Consider the following 18,095-nt stretch of genomic DNA (forward strand, 5'->3'; position numbering starts at 1 on the left):
TCGAAAGTAAGAAGAGAAAAAGGGTGACTAGAGAACAGAAAATAGAATTAAAATCATTCAAAGCTTCGGAGGGGAGATGAACGATAGAAATCTGTAAGCTGGATTTTTATCTTGCCGATGTAGGTATACGATGCACGTTTTGGCCGAAAAGTAAAAGCGTTTAGAAGTAATAAATAAATAAAAATAGAGTGCATTTTAAATTGAATAGTAAAAAATAAAAATAATATCGATAAACTATTTGAATATTTATTAATGATTGACAGTTAATTAGTTTTATTATTTATCTCGATAGACTAACATTTTATTTTTGTATATGGTATATTTTATTCTTTTACATATGTTGTGAATAGAGTTGCCAATTTTTATTAAAAGATAAGCGGGAAACCAGATATTTATATCCTGGTCTTGACAAAAAAAAAAAAAAGCGAAACATGTCTTCAAATTTACAGAAACGAGAGAAAAAAGATTTTAATATTTTTTATCAGTTTTATTTAAAATTTGAAATAAAATTAATAGAATAAATGCTATTTTAAAGTAATCATAACAAGTCTTTTTTTAACACAAATCAGTAAATATAGTGCTTTGCCCAATTAAATAATACATTTTTCTTTTCAGAGAATACTTGTGATTTGGCACACTTGAGCATTTTTTTATTTTTTACATCATAATTATAAAATTCTTTACAATTACACTGAAAATTCATTTTTATTTGCAGTTCTGCCTTAATGTGCTCAAAATTTCTTAAATCAGTTTAGGCATTTCTACAAAATGAAAATATTATTCCAGCAGTGGCGTTTGAATTTAAATAGATACAATAAACTGGAAAATCTTTAATAAGTTCAGTATATTTAAACACTGAAAAAGTTCGTGTCAAGTTTCATAAGTAGTTTTTCTTTTCATTCGACAGAGGTGTTTGCTTACGCTCCTCAATAATTTTATTTAGAGTTTCTTTAATACTGCAAAATTCATTCTAAAGTTCGTCCATATCTATAAGTTTGATGAGTGATAATTTTTTGCAACACATAGAGAGATCCTTGTTCCAAAGAATATATCCGTGTTAATGTCAAATTATTATTTTCCGAAAAATTAAGAGATCGTCCAAGTATATCAATGCATTTTTGTACCAAGTAACCAAAACATTATTAATAAACTCTTGTTCATCAATTGTGAAACTAATAAGAGCATTTAGCAAATAAATCCAAAGAATTTGTCGTCAATGCTTTGCTCTATTTTTAGGCGTAAATCTGTTAAGATATTGTAGGTTTTACAAAATAATGCTTTATTTTTTTCCAAAAACATGATGACATTCTTAAATATCTTTAAAGCATTATCTAGGAATCCAAGAAAATATTCTGTTTTCTTTGCGTGGTTGTCATAAAAAAAATTCCTTAATGCCTCTGGACAGTCATCTCAAAGAGTTATAAAATATGATTTCAACACTGGAAATCCGCATAAAATATTCCTAATAACGGGATTCAATGACAGCCACCTAGTTTTGACGTATCTTATAATATTTTGGTAATCTATTCCAGTATCAACAAAGTGTTTTTTTAAGGTTTGGACTCACCACACGCGGGACGGTTGGCAACCTTAGTTGTGTACAACATTTTTAAAATCTTTGTTATCGCAATAAAACCTAAAACCTAAAACCTATTGACTGTACAAGATAGAACTAAACGGATTACTGATTTATGATACCTCTCGGATTACTGATATCGTCAAATCGCATACTTGTAAAAATAATAACGGTATTAAAAGTACAAATCTTTTATATAGTGTTCTTTTTTTATCATATAAGTTTGATGTACATAAAAAAAAAAAATAATATACCTGTGACCCGTGTGAGAACTTAAACACAACGTTGAACATGAAACATTAGACAATAAACTACAAATGTTAGTGGGTTAATTTATTTTAATAATATTCTATTGTTACGTGATTGTTACTAAAGCGTGGTTATAACTCTTTAGAAAATATAATGTATTATGAGTAGGTATGAACAAAAAATTAAAGAAAAATATTTAAAAAAAAAAACTCGGATAAAATGTTGCTACTGCCACCTGACATTCATTTGTTTAACAGGAACGAACGTAAGGGGGAATAATCGCGCCCACGCCACCTGAGCTAACAGAACACTCGGTGAAATACCTAAAACATAAATAAAAATAAAAAACTCAGTGATTGACTTAGTATGCGTCCGCGGGGTTTTACCGCTTTCAAGATGTGGTCGTGTTCGAAAAAATCAATTTTTTACATTACACTTGTATATACGTATAGTTTGTATACAATTCAACGGCTATGCATTGTGTTGAAAGTAATTGTATATTGAAATTTGTATGTATAATATATACACAAATTTCAATATATATATATATATACACATATGTATGTCATATACATATGACATCGATTAGGGAGAGAAGGCGACAGTGTCAGAGAAAGTATACGAAAAATGATGAACGATTTTGATCTATGAAAAATGAGCTGCTGCGGTCTTGTAGGAGTAAATGAAACGTTGTTCGACATTTATGAAGTATCGACTGCGCTCTCTTTTGCCCTTCAAAACCGATCTAGATGGATGTTGTGATCAAAAGTTGTTGAGCGTAATGTAAAACATGTGTAGACATGTAGGCTTATAAATAACTTTACAAGATCATAGTATAATATATAGGTGACTAATCGTTTCACCAATATTACTATACACGTTTTTCTAGTAAAATTATTTATTCATGTTTACATGACACAACATATAAGTAGAGTTCCAAAAAAAAAAAAATATTGATATCTTGCAATATTTGAATGTGTTTATTTATATTATATTAATTGCATTGGTTAAAAAAATAAAACATGCTCATGATACTTGTTTAATCGTTAGTGATTGTTTTGTGTTGAATAAAAAAACAACACTAATTAGATGCCATTAAAAAAATAATCATAATAAATAAAGACAGCTATAAGATAGATTTAATTTAGAAAAACTGGCATACTTTATAATATTATTAAATTTAGTTTACTATTATTATTATTATTATTAATATTATTTGTATTTTGTTTTGTGCGTTAATGCAAATAAGGCAAAATATATGATTTTCAGAAAAATAATATCCTTATTACATAAAGTTTAGATAAGGTAGTAGTATAAAAGGATTTACTATACCACAAAATTTAAATGAATTTGTCTTATAAAATAAATTATGCTATGTTATGGAATTGTGTTGTAAAATTGAATATAATACGCTTATATCGTATATTATAAGATATAAATGTTTGCAAAACTTATACTGCATATAGTTTTTATGAAAAAGGTATTGTATTACAAGAATCTATAATTTACTCGTTGGGTTACAAGTCGCCAAAACGTATGTTCGGGGTCTGAGCGGCAATGTTTGTAGGGTAAATGGAGAGGTTGTAAAAGAGCAGCGGTTGAAATTAACCTGGCGACTTTTCAGAGGGGAGAAAGACTTTTGACCCGGAGGCGATGAAACTCAATTTGAATAAATCCATTTGGTACCTATATATACCTACCTTGTTTTTAGTTTCTGCCGCACTAAGAAGACCTTTTGGGAATTCCTTTTTTTTTTTTTTTTTGACAGTAAAAGAATAACATCGAGTTCTTACAGCTTCTTTAAATATGAAATTTTATTTTACGGTTACCCGACACGTTTTTATTGGCCTACACAATATTATTAAGAATAAAATAACGATTCGCAGACGCCAACATACATTTATGTATTTAATTTCCCTAATGTATTTTTGATGTTTCAAAAAATATAGTTATGTGTTTGTTATTTGACTTTTAATGTTGTTGATCGCAACAATTTCAACAATTTAGAAAGGTATATGAAATATTTATACGTTATTTTACACGTGTTGAATATAAAAAAAAGTTTGTAAAAGTTAAAACAAAACGAAGAAGTAAAGTTTTTAGTACCATAAATCTCTGGAAAAATAATACGTACACTAATAATAATTTACATAAACTATGGAACTAATGAACCCGAAATAAATTACTATATACCCACGGTATACGCACACTGCAGGCTTGTTAGAAGAATAATTGTTCCAGAGTTATGATTCCCGACTGAATAAAGTCATCAACACTACACCTATAAAACGTACGTTGGCGCCTGGTTAAAGAGTAAATAAATACTTTTCTAAAATGTGTTTAAATAAACAATAAATTTTTATTTTTTTCCCATTGAGTCGCACTTGCAAACGGCTACTTCACCGTCTTAACCATGTGTGTTGTACTATATTGTGCGATGAGGTTATTTAATTGGTCGACACCAAAAGAAAAAAGAACTTTGAAGTATAGTTTGTTTAGGATTGTATTGCAATAATAATTATGTGTTTACATAATAACTAATTTACCCAATATAAGTAATAACAATTATAGCACAATATTTTGAATCTTAGCGCTGAGTAAACGGATGGACATGAGAAAATAGGTAACATGACCGTGGTACATGAATGATGAGTTAAAAAATACAATTATTATTTCGCCCGAGGTCTAGGAGGAAGGGGCACAATTTTAGGAAACACGTATCTGGCGAAGCATCGAACTTCCAACATTGTGTTGTAGGTTATACGATATAACTTACAAGTGTCTGTTGTGATTTAATAAAATAATTGCAAAATCAAACCGTAATTGACCGAATAATGTTAATAATCTTTTTTTTATACTGTTAGCACTTATAGATTGAAAACCGAAAAATGTTTTCCTCGAATTACTACCAAATTATGAATATTATAATCATTACGCATTTGAAAAAGTTATAAATTCATAATTTTAACTACCAGATTTGTAAGATATTTTTCATTAAAAGAGCTTTAATAAATCCATTCATGTGAATATATACAAATAATTATTTATAAAAATAATTAAAATTAATTATACAGAAATACAAACAATATTTAGGGGCATATTAGTTGGGGATATAAGCTCCCCTATTTTTTTTCAATTGCATTTATGCCAAGAGAAATTCATTATGGATTAAGGTTTGTAATAGAAAATGTTTCCGTAACCTAGCGCTGTGGTTAATAATCTATGTAGTCAAATCAGTTAGTAAGAGTGTTGATGTTTAGATATTGATTTGAATATATTATTCATAGAAAATTGATATTCAATTCCAAATCAAAAAGTTCCTTGATTTCAGAACTAATTTTCTTCGTACTTAATTCTAAATTAATGCTTTCGTAAGTAATTTAGTAAATATATGATATGTTTACAATTATCTAAATTTAATAAAAGTGAATTTATATTTGATCATAGATGAAACTATGTTATAACTCAACAGTATACATTAACTATAATTACAGTTTTATATATTTTTTAAAACTCTAATTATTTAAACTATTTATTTTTCCTCGTTTCAATGGTATTTTTATGCCTCAGCTAGTATTAATTAAGGTAAGGTTCTAAAACAATATAAGTACATCGTACATATTATAATAAGTAACTAAATAGTTATGAATTGTGTGTTATAAATAATTCCATTGAAAACAAGTTAATAATAAAGCTATAATAAATAAATATTAATAAATCCAAGACAACTTTTTTTTTATCTATTAAGCAATCCGTTTTGTGCTCTCGGGAAATCGTAACATACCAAACATAGTATGGCCGGTAAGATTGTGATTTTATTATGCAATCGACAGTAAAGTTTATTAACTACTGTCGTTAAGATATTTCTAGAAAAACTATAATAGTTTGTAGTTATTAACCCATTTATAAAAATGTAATAGTTTTATTGCGATGTGATTTTATACTAATATACAAGTATAATGCTATTGTGCTACAGAATAATATTCTTAGTGTATTTATATTTACGTTTGGGTAAAATTTATATAAAATAAAAATACTGTCCTTACGTAGAGTAGTGGTTTAGTACTTTAATACAATTAAACGATTAAATAAAAGAAGAAAGTCAGGTAAAATAAAGAATAGTAATTTATGGTTAAAAATTACAAGACTTTAATTTTCTCGGCGCTAATCCATTTTGATAGGAATAAATGTTCCCCAAGACTTTCATTTAATTAAAATTAAGACAATTTAAATGTTTTTTTTATATATATTTTAGTTTAATACAACTTGAAAACTCTTCTGTTGGAAATCCAATTTATTAATACCCTCTCCTATATCCAACATAAGCCCAACGTATTGACGTTTTTCCTGTTTTCCATTTACCACCGAAAACAATCTTTTTTCCGTCTTCCGAGTGTCTTTTATGCGCGTATACTATCGTAAAGTGTCCATATTACATTTTTTCCTTTCTTCCTCTATCTTTATCTCTCCTCGTCGCACTATACCCAAAACATAAAGCGATAAAACGAGGGTAGCCATTGCCAAACTGGGTCTGTAGGCATTTCACCCTTTTCCGGGAGATTAAAGTTTAATGAGCTGCAAGAGCCTAAACAATTTGTCAAAATAGCCAGAACCTAAAGTTGATACTTCCATTCAATTTATTATTATTATACTATGACTATGGGCCACTGTAATTACTCTTACAACTACTAAGAACAATTTACCTGTTAATTAGTCTCGTACAGAAACGGTCTGCAAAATACAAATGTTCAAAATTAAATTTAAATATTAAAAAAAAAGAATTCGTTAAAAACGTGAAAATAATAAAAATTTGTTTTTTTTTCTAAAATAATACACAAGAAGTAAATTTATATCAATGGAAGATCAAAAACTTGATTTTTAATTATTAATACCATACACTAACAAATCCGTCCACAACTACCAACTGTAATTTTGTTTTATTTACTATAAAAATAGTAGTACACATGGTGCACATAATAATGTTAAAATTACTAGTGTTATATATACCTTGAGTTTATAAAATGAATTTAACTTAATTTTGATTAAAGGATCTCGATTTTGAGCTTGATATACTGGAAGCCATAACCTGTTGACCCTAACTGCATTTATCATGTTTCCTCTATGTACGCAAGACGCACTGCAGAGATGCAATATCCTGTAAAAGTATCCCTACATTGTTGTTGATAAATTCGATACCATTTCCCTTGTTGTAAGGGGATACTTATACCTAAGGTTAAGACACAACGGTACCATGAATGTAAAATATTGAAATGTTAACATAATATTAAGAACACTTTTTCAACATTTTAAAATAATTTTAAATTACCACAATTATTGTGGTTACTAATTTTTTAATAAGATACCCATAGCTTACTCGAATTATTACAGAGTTAGTTATTATTTTAACGTGAAATAATCATGACGTAATATTATTTAAAATCAACTACTGTAAATTTTAATTTAAAACATCTATGAACGATTTATTTTATTTTCTGAAATAATGTTGATTGTTTATAATATTATATTTTGTAAAACCATTTTGTAATGGTTTTTTCTTCGGTTTAGTTGGTTTAATTTTTCTAACGAACATAACATACATACATATATACATTGTGCAATGTAATTATCTTAACGGTTCAATGATTTACTTAAATTATGTAATAGTTTATGGAAATAACTGAATTAATATTTAATGTTATTCGGTTTCGGTGGACTTGAATATTGAATATGATGTTTAGGTTTCTATAATATATGAATTGAATATGTTTATGGTATTGAAATGTACGTGGGTAGGATGTGTTTAGGTGCATTGTAATATTTTATGAGCGTAGATTAAAGTATCATAGACATAATAAATAATAGTTTGTTGAAACTAAATTGGTTTAAATCTGGATGAACATTTTAAAACGAGATTTTTGTTTGTTTTATTCTCGTTCGATCCTGTAGATTTTATTTTGAAAGTCGAACATCTATTCCGAAATACCAATTTTTAAATATATTTAATAAAAAGTATAATCCTTATTGTTATAAACATATTTTAGTACCAAATAATTCGTTATTATGTTTTAGGGACACCTACCAAAATACAGTTTACAGCTGAATTGGGTACTATTTAAAAGAAAATAATTACTAAAAATTAAAGATAACATTAATACATTTATCAATGAAAATATTTATTTTTGAATAGCTGTAAGGAATTAAAGACTCTTTTAGCATACTATGGTTTTATGATAAATCATATCAATTCTATTCATATTTTGTAAACATTTTCCGAGTTTCATTAAAAACAAAAACCTTTTTTATCAATTTATTCAAATAAATATGAAGACTCAAATTTAAATATTGAGTTCTGGACACTTGTGGAATGTAAATTTTAATAGAAACAATTATGTAATATTATGTTTTGTTTTGTTGCACTCATTCATTGAGTGTTTATTAAACTCAAAGTTGAACGAAATTAACTGTAAAATGTAAGGAGTACAAAGTAGTTTAGTATTTTGTTTTAACAAATATCCGTGAAAAGTAAAAAGTAAATTCTATTATTGTTTCATAATTTATATATAAGCACAAAAATTAAAATACCTTTTTATTAAAAATATTTCTAATCAACTATTAGTCAAACATTGAACCATATATTTATATTAAATACACATTTTCATCTCAAACCTACGAGATATACGTAGATATTCGTATACTAGCTACGTACCGCCTAAGAAATACTTTGAATTTAGTTTCATATTATGTAATTTATTTGTCTAAAGTATTTCATTCACGAAATATATATAATATTAATAACTATCATATACGTTTTGTTCAGTATGATATCTGATACATTCGTGCAAAACATAGTCAAGGGCGAAACGGGAGAGAAGACATGACAACGAAATTTGACGAGAAAAAAAAACCTGTGTTTTTAAAAATGAGTACAGTTGTCGATCAATACCAATTATATAACTATATACGTTTACTTATTTATTGTATTGATATAAATATAGTATTAAATATCGCGGACGTTTTATTAAAAGACACTGTTTGAAATTATTTAAAACATTTTTATCGTTATTCAAAATATCGCCTTATTTCAACGTTGTACTTTCGATAATTTTTCAGTTATCATAAATTTAATAATCACACCTCACAAATATATATATATAAGACATTTATAAGACGGGTAAACAGAAAAAATAGATTTTCAAATAATAAAGTAGGACGTCCCGACCCTTTTTTCCCTCATGGATCTAAGGATTTGATATGATCTCGGATTGAGATAATGTCAAAAAATTAAAACACGTCAGTCGTATCGGGATGAATGTTTTCAGGAGGTTTATTTAAAACAATACCAATACTGAATTCAAAACAAAACGCAAGTTGTACGCAGTACGTACTTGTATCTACAAAGTATTGTTCTATTATCTCAAGACAAACATTGTGTAAGACAATAGAGTTTTTACATATATAAAATGAGAACTATTTTAATAGCAGAAACCGAAGAAATTGTCATTAAATACAATTATTACAGATAAATTAACACAATTTGGTTATGACTGAGATGATCAGACAGAAATGGAAGACTATGGTAGGACCCCTGTAGACACAACGCCACAGGGGGTGCTTCGTTATTCCTCTAAAATAAAAATTTGTTTTCAAATATTAATAAACTCTTTTTATGAGAACCGAAAATATTATTATAGAATTTGAAAATATTTACGTTTTGAAGTCAGTCAGTTTATCATAAAAGTCGAAACCACTTTAGGTTCATTCACTGTATAAATAGTATTTTGTTTTACACAGTAAACTAATTTAGAATATTTAATAAAAAATAAATAAAAAGAATTGTACCCGTACACAAAATCAATATTGTACCACACATTTTGACTTTATTAGATATTTACCGTATTATCAAGAGAATATAAAGGTTCCTTTTTTTGTTCTTTCGAGAATATTAATTTCGATGATAAAAAAAAAAGCTGAACTGCTCCACAACGATGATTTAAAGAAGTTTATTCAAATGACGTTTTACACATAATTTGACACGGTTATTTGTTGTAAGAACATTGCAGGAGTATCCGCATTAATCCAGGAACCGCGGTAAAACGGTACTATACATTATAATGTCTCCGAGAATAACACGAAAAATATAATTTCGTTCAAGGAAAGTTCGCCGCTTACGGCTCGGTGCGTACGTCTCGGACTGCAAGCGCCATAATATTTTGATACGATATAATATCGTACTGTGCAGTTGACTCTGCTTTATGAGAACAAATCGGTTGCGTATTATTTTGTCCCTATAATTCTAGAAAAAAAGGAATATACAATTGTCGATTACTGATTTTTATATTTTAATTGTTACTAATATATTATTATAGAAATTATTTGACACTGTAATATCGAGGTAAACGAAAAAGCACACTTAGAAGCAAAAATAGTAACGGCACATTCTCACTCATCCCTCCGATGACATAAAAAAAAAAATGTTCAAATTCATGCTTGGCGAGTGACGTGGAACCTCCAATTCACCGAATCCCCGTGCTATCAAGCAAAATGTATCACCACGAGAATGTCAAGAAAAACGAACGTTGCAATAAACAGACTTCGCCGTACTCAAACATCCCTAACCTACAACCTAACCCGTAGCTATCCGACGAACGAAGGGAGCTAACCTCTTCCTGTCCGTCCCTCGCGCGGAGGAGTCCGACCGGGCATCTAGCACACGATTCCTGCACTCGGTTGCGCATCACCGGTGCAGGGTCACCGGAAACCCAGGAACCCCGGCAATGTTGGCGAGCACGGTGCACGGCTGCGCGGGAACCGCGCGAAAAATATCCGAGACGACCGCTCGTACGCGAGCACCTACGTCTCGCAATATATAATAGTATCGCAATATCGCGGCAATATCGATTGCAGTACAGAAAGCGTTCGAAGCCGATCGGGACGGCCACACGCGTCACGTGGCCCTCTCGTTTCGGGTACGTCGCGTGCGTACGCCACGTCCGTCGCACGCGGTCCGCCCGAAACGTTACGTAAACCGCGACGGCGTCGATCGCGCGCGTAACGCGTGACTCAACAACGCGCAGGGCAGCGGAGCACGCGGGACAACGATGTCACCGCGCCGACCGGGATCGCAGCAACCGCGCTACGTTCTTCGTCGCGCGTGCGGTGGCGTACGTGGCCGACTGCACGGGACCGCGCGACGTCCCGCCGATAGGTGTGTTCGGTCGCGCGCGGCAAAGAAAAGCCCCCGGGGTGGTGGTGGGGGGAGGAAAACAAAAAGTGGCTCTCTCTCTCTCTCACTCTTTCACCCCGTACTTCTTCCGTCCCGTATCGGTTGGCGACGGGGTGGCGCGCGACCGTGGATGAGTCATGTATTACGCGTTTTCCCGACTACCGGATTCCACGGACGTCGCCCCGGGGCCTCTCGGGAGGGACGTTAACCTAATTGCGGGCCCTTTCCCCTACTACCCCTCGCGGGCGCGGTGTCATCCGAGAGTGCGCCGCGCTGCCGAAGCCAATTCGTTCGCCTATCGCGTCCGAGACGTGATGACGATGTTGATGACGAGGATGGCGATAACTAAGGCTAATTTAAAACTTTGCATTAGGTGCCCTTATTACGTACAGTTACTTATCTCATTAAACAAATAACAACTATTTCTTTGAAAATATCTAAAATAAAAACTAAATGCTTTATGTTAATATGTAAATTACTTTTTGTACGACTGTTAGACAATACTAACGAAAAATATTCATTTAAGGAGTACATTTTTCTTGCCCTAAGACTTAAAGTCGATTTTTAAAGCTCGTCACCTCACTAGGCACCGCTGCCGATGCACAGTTGTATCATGCAGTGGTTTTCAATAATTTTATACGTTTTTCAGCTACAGATAATACCCCGTTCACGTGAAGTACCTATGCAAACTGGTGGAAAATGGTCCGCGGCAAAACGTTACACGATCGCTATAATTATAGTAGCACTAGTGTACGTCGTTAATTACTTATCCGTGGCCGATCTTTTTTTTTTTTTTTCGAAATGGCAACATTTGTGTAGCCTATTATTTTGAACCGCCAGATCGATAGACATCTTTCACGTTAAATGTCACATCAAATTAAAAAGTATTTCTTATATATATGTTTATAATATATATTGGAATGCACCGTCGTGGTGCGATTATATTGTATCGGAGGGACAAGGAGGAGACTCGCGCATTAACCTCGACCGAAATTGTCGGTTCGAGGGGTAAAACCGATACGGAAAGTTTTAGACACGGAGAGAAACCGCGGAAATGTTTTGATTTCACCAAGTTGATTTTTTTTTTCATTTCGTGCGGTCAAACTATACTGAAAGTTTCGCGTGTTTCATCGTCAAACCGGAAAACAAACGTGAAAATACTCGATGTCACTTTACATATTCTAGGAAAAAATATATTTATAGACTAGAAAAATTGAATGCAAACACTACCATATGTCATTGTTATAAATAGTACTAAGTATTTGAAAGATTTATTCAACCAAATTGCATTTAATAATACGGTTAAAACTACAGAAAAATCGCTTGTTCTTATAAATAATGATAAATTTTTTTTTAAAACATACATTTTTATAATCGAAATTTTATTCTTAAACCAAAAAAGGCTTTAAGTTTTAACAAAACCTCATACATCTAAATTTCAGTATGTAGTCATTTTAAGTTTAATTAAAATGCGTATTTTATTTACAAAAAAAATCAATACGTATTACATCCCTGACCTTTAGAATCGTTTTACTGAAACACATATCCGTCTTACCTCTACATGATGTTCATAATAAATTTAGGTTCATAAAGTTTACAATAATGATTTGACAAAGGACAAAAACACTTGATCTCGGTGTCCCAACCAACTCATATATGTCATTAGACATATTTATTTTTGTGACGAAAAATGGATTATCTACATACCATAGCGTATTATATGCAACGGAATATGTTTTAGTTAGTGGTACTCTGGCCACTCCTTACGGTATGTTTACAAATATAATAAACAATTAATTTCAAGTCGTATACATACTTGGTTTATTTATGAATAGTAATTTTGAGGTGAAGTTAGGGAGGTGTGGAGTGCTGACACCATAATTTTTTTTCTTTTCACCGAAAATAGCTGAAGTTCAAATTATCTCCTCTTTATCTCTAACACAAAGACCGGTTAGGCTTCTGATGGTCATCACCGGATATTTGAAAAAGATAGTGTATAGTCTATGCATGTCATTCAATATTGGAAGAGTAATAGGAAGTAGATATTATTCAAGAAAACGACCGACACGTCGGGGAAAAAGATGAGAGAACACCGATATTTCTGTAAGAAATGGTTTTAAATAACGTGATTATAAAGTGCCATTGTTGATTATGTATACAAAAAAGAAAAATTATATGATCTGTTTAAAGCTTATTCAAAATTTTGATTTCAACGGTTAAAATGTATAATAAATTAAAATCTTAAATTTTAGAGAACAAGTAAAATTTGTATTAATTGAAATTTATTTTTTCGTATTTTCCGTTTAACAAGAAATAAGAAAAAATTAAAAGGTATAGTTTAATTTAAAATTATTTAAGTTAACATCAATGACTTGAACAATTATGATTTCGAAAACTATTTACTATCTGAACTGTAATTTTTAATTATTCAAGAAAAAGTTATATTGATAAAATATATTATTTTAAACATTTGTAAGAAACCGATAAGTTATTAATTTAGTAAAAATTATTAATACGTTTTACGTTTTGTTTGTATGACATTGATCATTTTAAACATGTGATATATATTTTTTTTCAATTACATTATAGTTTAGAATTAAATCATGTGAAACTATTATAATAAATAAGAAAAAAAAATGTTCTTTCTTGCAAAATTAATAAGTTAAAATGTATGTATGGAACACTGTACATATGTTTTGTAAGTCACGAGGTAAAATATATTTCAATCATAATTGATTCCGTTATATTTATATATATATAATATATATATATATATATATATATTTTTACAGCAAAATAAAAAAAAAAAACTTTATCATTATTAATATTATACACGAGGGTTATATGTTTTAAGTTATAACTAATAACAGTCGAACGTATAATATTTATGTACTATACTTTGTATACATTATATTTGTGTGTAACAAAATTTTGTGTTGTACTGGCACGTAGTATGTGCGTACTATATATATATAATGAGTAAACAAATAAAAGGGGAGGATTAAATAAATTATACACTCACTTAAGTGATCGTCAGTAATGAACGTGTTAGATGAAATTTTCCTGGATCCCGGAGGAATACGTATTCGTCTAATTCGAGATGGAAGATGCCAGAGACGGGCGTTTTAAAGGGTTACTGGCCCCTGTGTGCACTAAAAATAAATATACCATAGAAAAAAAAGTTTGCCGGCCGACAGGAAATTTCATTGCACACAATCATACGCGCATAAACATATTCATACTCGCACGTTCACTCGTGTTTGCGTTTGTGCATCTGACAGGTGTATCGAGAATGCATACGGAGCTTAAACAAATTAGAAATTTGGTTTTTTTTTTCTATAATAATAAAACAATTTTATTAGTATAAACGAGCGTCTTATTGTTCTCTTAAGTGTCTAACCGATGGGATAAATATTTTTCTTTCGACTTTACCGGCAAACAATATCAACTGTTCGGGTTTAGGGTTCGTAAGCAATTAAACAAAAATCCACTTATCGTTCGCAGTACTATTGTCGTGTTATATATATACATACACACGTGCATGTATACATGCGTAGAGATGTGATGATAATATCTTGCTCACCCTTCGACATTATGTGAATGTTAAAAACCATTACACTGGCACAAACGTATAAGATTTATTTACCCAATATTTTTTTGTGAGTAAATTCCATAGACCTTTCTTATCTTAGGATGGTTAAAAATTACACAAACTTAATATATTGTTTCACACAAAGATTAATATTATTTATTTTAAGTATTTTTTCATTTTAAACTTGATTTTATTGATACACGTGAGACTCATGTATCTATACTGATCTTATTTCAATGTTTAATTTATGATCCACGTATAGTCTCAAGAACACGAGAACATAACAATATATAAGAATCTCTAAATTAATCTTATTTAATCGATTTTGAACCGGTTAAAAATAATTTTAATTAATTTTACAATAAAAAATTGGATTTAAACTTTGATATGTATTATATTTAAGCAAATTTAATGAGATCTAAACTAAAATAGTAAAATTAGTTCAATACTCGACTATAGACGAAAATGATAAAAGTATGTAAGATTAATTATTACAAATTATGTATGTATGTAAATTATAAATTATATAAATTATATCATATAGCATTAATGCGAATAATTTTATAGTAATAAATTAAATAATTTAATATTTATATTTGATAGTTAAACACATTTAATATTTTTTTAAATTTAACCATATTATCCATATTATTGAATGACCACATGATTTAATCAAATTAATTTTATGTTAAAAATTAGAATAAGGTGAATCAAAATCATAAACTAAATTAAGTTTGTTCATCTCAAAAAAATATTAAACATAACGTCCTAAACTTATTTATTAATATTTTTCTTTATAACAATAATATCAAATTGTACTTATAAGATCAATACGAGGTGTGGAAACATCAATCTTAATGAATAAACTTGGATTTAGTTAAAAGGTTCGAAGAACGAGTATGTTCAGCTTGGTATACTTAATATAGACTGACACGAAACGTATGCGAGTAAATTTTACCACTACCCATAAAGAGATAATTAAACCTTGTCACCATACCATAGAGATTTCTATTTAAATACATCAAAAGCAAAAGCGTTAACAATAATTTCAGTACTATTCTTCAGCTTTTGATATATGTTCAAATTATTATAATTTAGGATTATATATTATTATTGTATTTTAATATTAAAATTAATTTTTATTTTATCCAAGGATTCAAACCTGGTATATTTTTATCTAGCCAATAAAATCGTTAATTTAAAAAAAACCATATTATCAGTGTGAGAGTATAAAATTTATTTATATTATATCGGGAAGAAGTTTCATCGTGTATACAATTCAAAGATTTATGATTTGTAGGCGTAAAATAACGGATAGAACATATTACCCGAGTGTGTCATTGGCGGGTGTGAACATTTTAATAACTATAATAAAAACAAAAAATTGAAGAGGGAGTGAGAACCCGAAATAGTGCGACCATAACGAATATTATTATGCTTTTCCAGACACCCTTGTAATTATCGTCACCCCTGTTGTTGAAATAGGAAGTACTCTTAACACAATAATGTTAAAAAGTTATGATATGGTATTTGAATATCAAACCATACAAGACAACAGTGAGTGTAGGATGAATGTCGAAGGGGATGTTCATCTGAATGCACACGAGAAATAGATAATCAATAATATTCATGTTCTTTAATTAAAAGTTTGAAAATATGATGTCTAGTATGCACCTAAATAAAATGTAACCTATATTACGTTTTTACTGTTTTTAATTAAATCGTGTAAGGATAATAATGCATTAGTTGTGGTTTCTATGTATTTATATATCTCTATGGCAATCGGGCGATTAATAGTTTTTTTTTTTTTTACGTGAAGTGTAGCTTCTAAGTTTTTCAAGTTTTTTATACTCTTATAATACGCACAATCAATAATGCTATCAATAATATTCGCTACAAACAATTTCGATAACATAAGGTATTTCCTTAACAATATAATCCAAGTTATTTAAAATGTTTTATTAAATACATCTTTATACATTAACAAACGTGTTATTCAAAACGTCTAATTTAACAATTCGATCTAAGCGTTTCGTATTAAAGAATTAATGTTGTGTTAATATTAACGATGTAATACTTTCAGAGCGTGAACAACAGGCGTATTAAAGACGTTTTAAATACGCTTTTCAGACGCTTTCTAACGGTCGTTACACGAAGAATAATAATAATAATAATAATAATAATAATAATAATAATAGAGGTAATACTAACTTGGACAAATACGTACACGGTACGGTGAAAACGAAATCGTCGCAGATCGGTGTACCGTTTGTCGCGTACGTGGGCGACAGGACGCGCGCGCGGTGGTCGGATTCGAATTTCCGCGGTAAAACGCGTTCACCGTTTCGATCGCACGTCAGCACCCGTGGTCGGAAACCGATTATCCAGCGACATCGACGACGGTCGTAGGACACGAAACACCGTCACAACTGATCAACCCGGTCGTAACGGTCCCGCGACGAGCACCGGGGGTCGGAGCGGACGGCACACGGGACCGGAGAGCGAAAAACGAAGGAGACGCGGCGAAGGAGCCGGCGCGCACGGGACTGTACAGGCGCGTTCGGCCGGCGCGTCACGTCGACGTTTCGCCGACCCCCCTCCCCCACCCCCCGAGCGCCGACGACGACGCATCACGCACACGCACGCGCCGTTCGAGGCGCTCGCACGCGCACGACATACGCGTACGCGCTCGCGGTAGCGCGAGCCGACACCGGAACATTATTATTATTTCTCTCTCGTTTCGAACACCTCCCCCCCCAACCCCCGATAGCGCTTTTCGGAGCCCGTCGCACGCGTTATTAGGACACGCGCGCGTAACCGTTCGGCAGCGGTGTGGCGTACCGTTCGCGCGCGCGAATCGGTCGCACAAGTTCAACAGCGCACGCGGACCGAAAACACGAATTCATTCCGTCCGGGTTCTTTCCCCGACCAACAAATAATGACCGTTGTCCGTCGGATACCTTCGAACCGCTTCGCCGATCGGATTGACAGGGGAGGTGCTGGTGCAAAAATGTTCAAATACACGTCTCCTCACGGACGTCCGTTCTCGAACGCACGCGTCCCTGCTACCAACGTGTACCGTTCGAATTATTCAAATTTATTTCGCTGTGAACGCGAAACAGGCGTTTCGGTTCATCGACAATTATTGTTGTTGTTGTTCGACGTGTTCATCCGTGTGCGCTCGTGTTTTACGACGAAACGGTAGCGTGCGAATCGCGAGCGCTAAACGAGCGAATCGAATTCGGCGACCTTCTAAAAATACCCCCTATCGCGCCATCAGGTTTCCCGGGCGGTTGTAAAAGAACGCTTACCCATCGATTTTACTCGATAATTGTATTGCGTGCGCGCTTTTGTGTCCCAAGACAATACTGTGCGAATCGGCTGGTTTGCTAACGATACGTTATGAAACATCTTACTATCCCACGATCCCGGAACTGCAGATGCGAGCTCTGGAT

General features: G+C 31.6%; 1 protein-coding gene across 6 annotated transcripts in view; it reads right to left on the bottom strand.

The window, feature by feature from the left end:
• LOC112680347 (protein sickie) overlaps positions 1-17,196 on the bottom strand; it is a 91,815-nt gene extending 74,619 nt beyond the window's left edge. For 3 of the 6 annotated variants that reach the window (XM_025550417.1, XM_025550414.1, XM_025550413.1), the window contains exon 1: positions 16,852-17,195. The gene's annotated coding sequence lies outside the window, so the exon portion shown is untranslated. Of the gene's footprint in view, positions 1-16,851 lie in introns of all 6 variants that reach the window. The other 3 variants (XM_025550415.1, XM_025550409.1, XM_025550411.1) reach the window with 2 other exon arrangements.
• Between the last annotated feature and the right edge of the window lie 899 nt (positions 17,197-18,095).

Source organism: Sipha flava, unplaced genomic scaffold (genome assembly GCF_003268045.1).
Source record: "Sipha flava isolate LNK unplaced genomic scaffold, YSA_version1 176_pilon_pilon, whole genome shotgun sequence".
Classification (NCBI taxonomy): domain Eukaryota; kingdom Metazoa; phylum Arthropoda; class Insecta; order Hemiptera; family Aphididae; genus Sipha; species Sipha flava.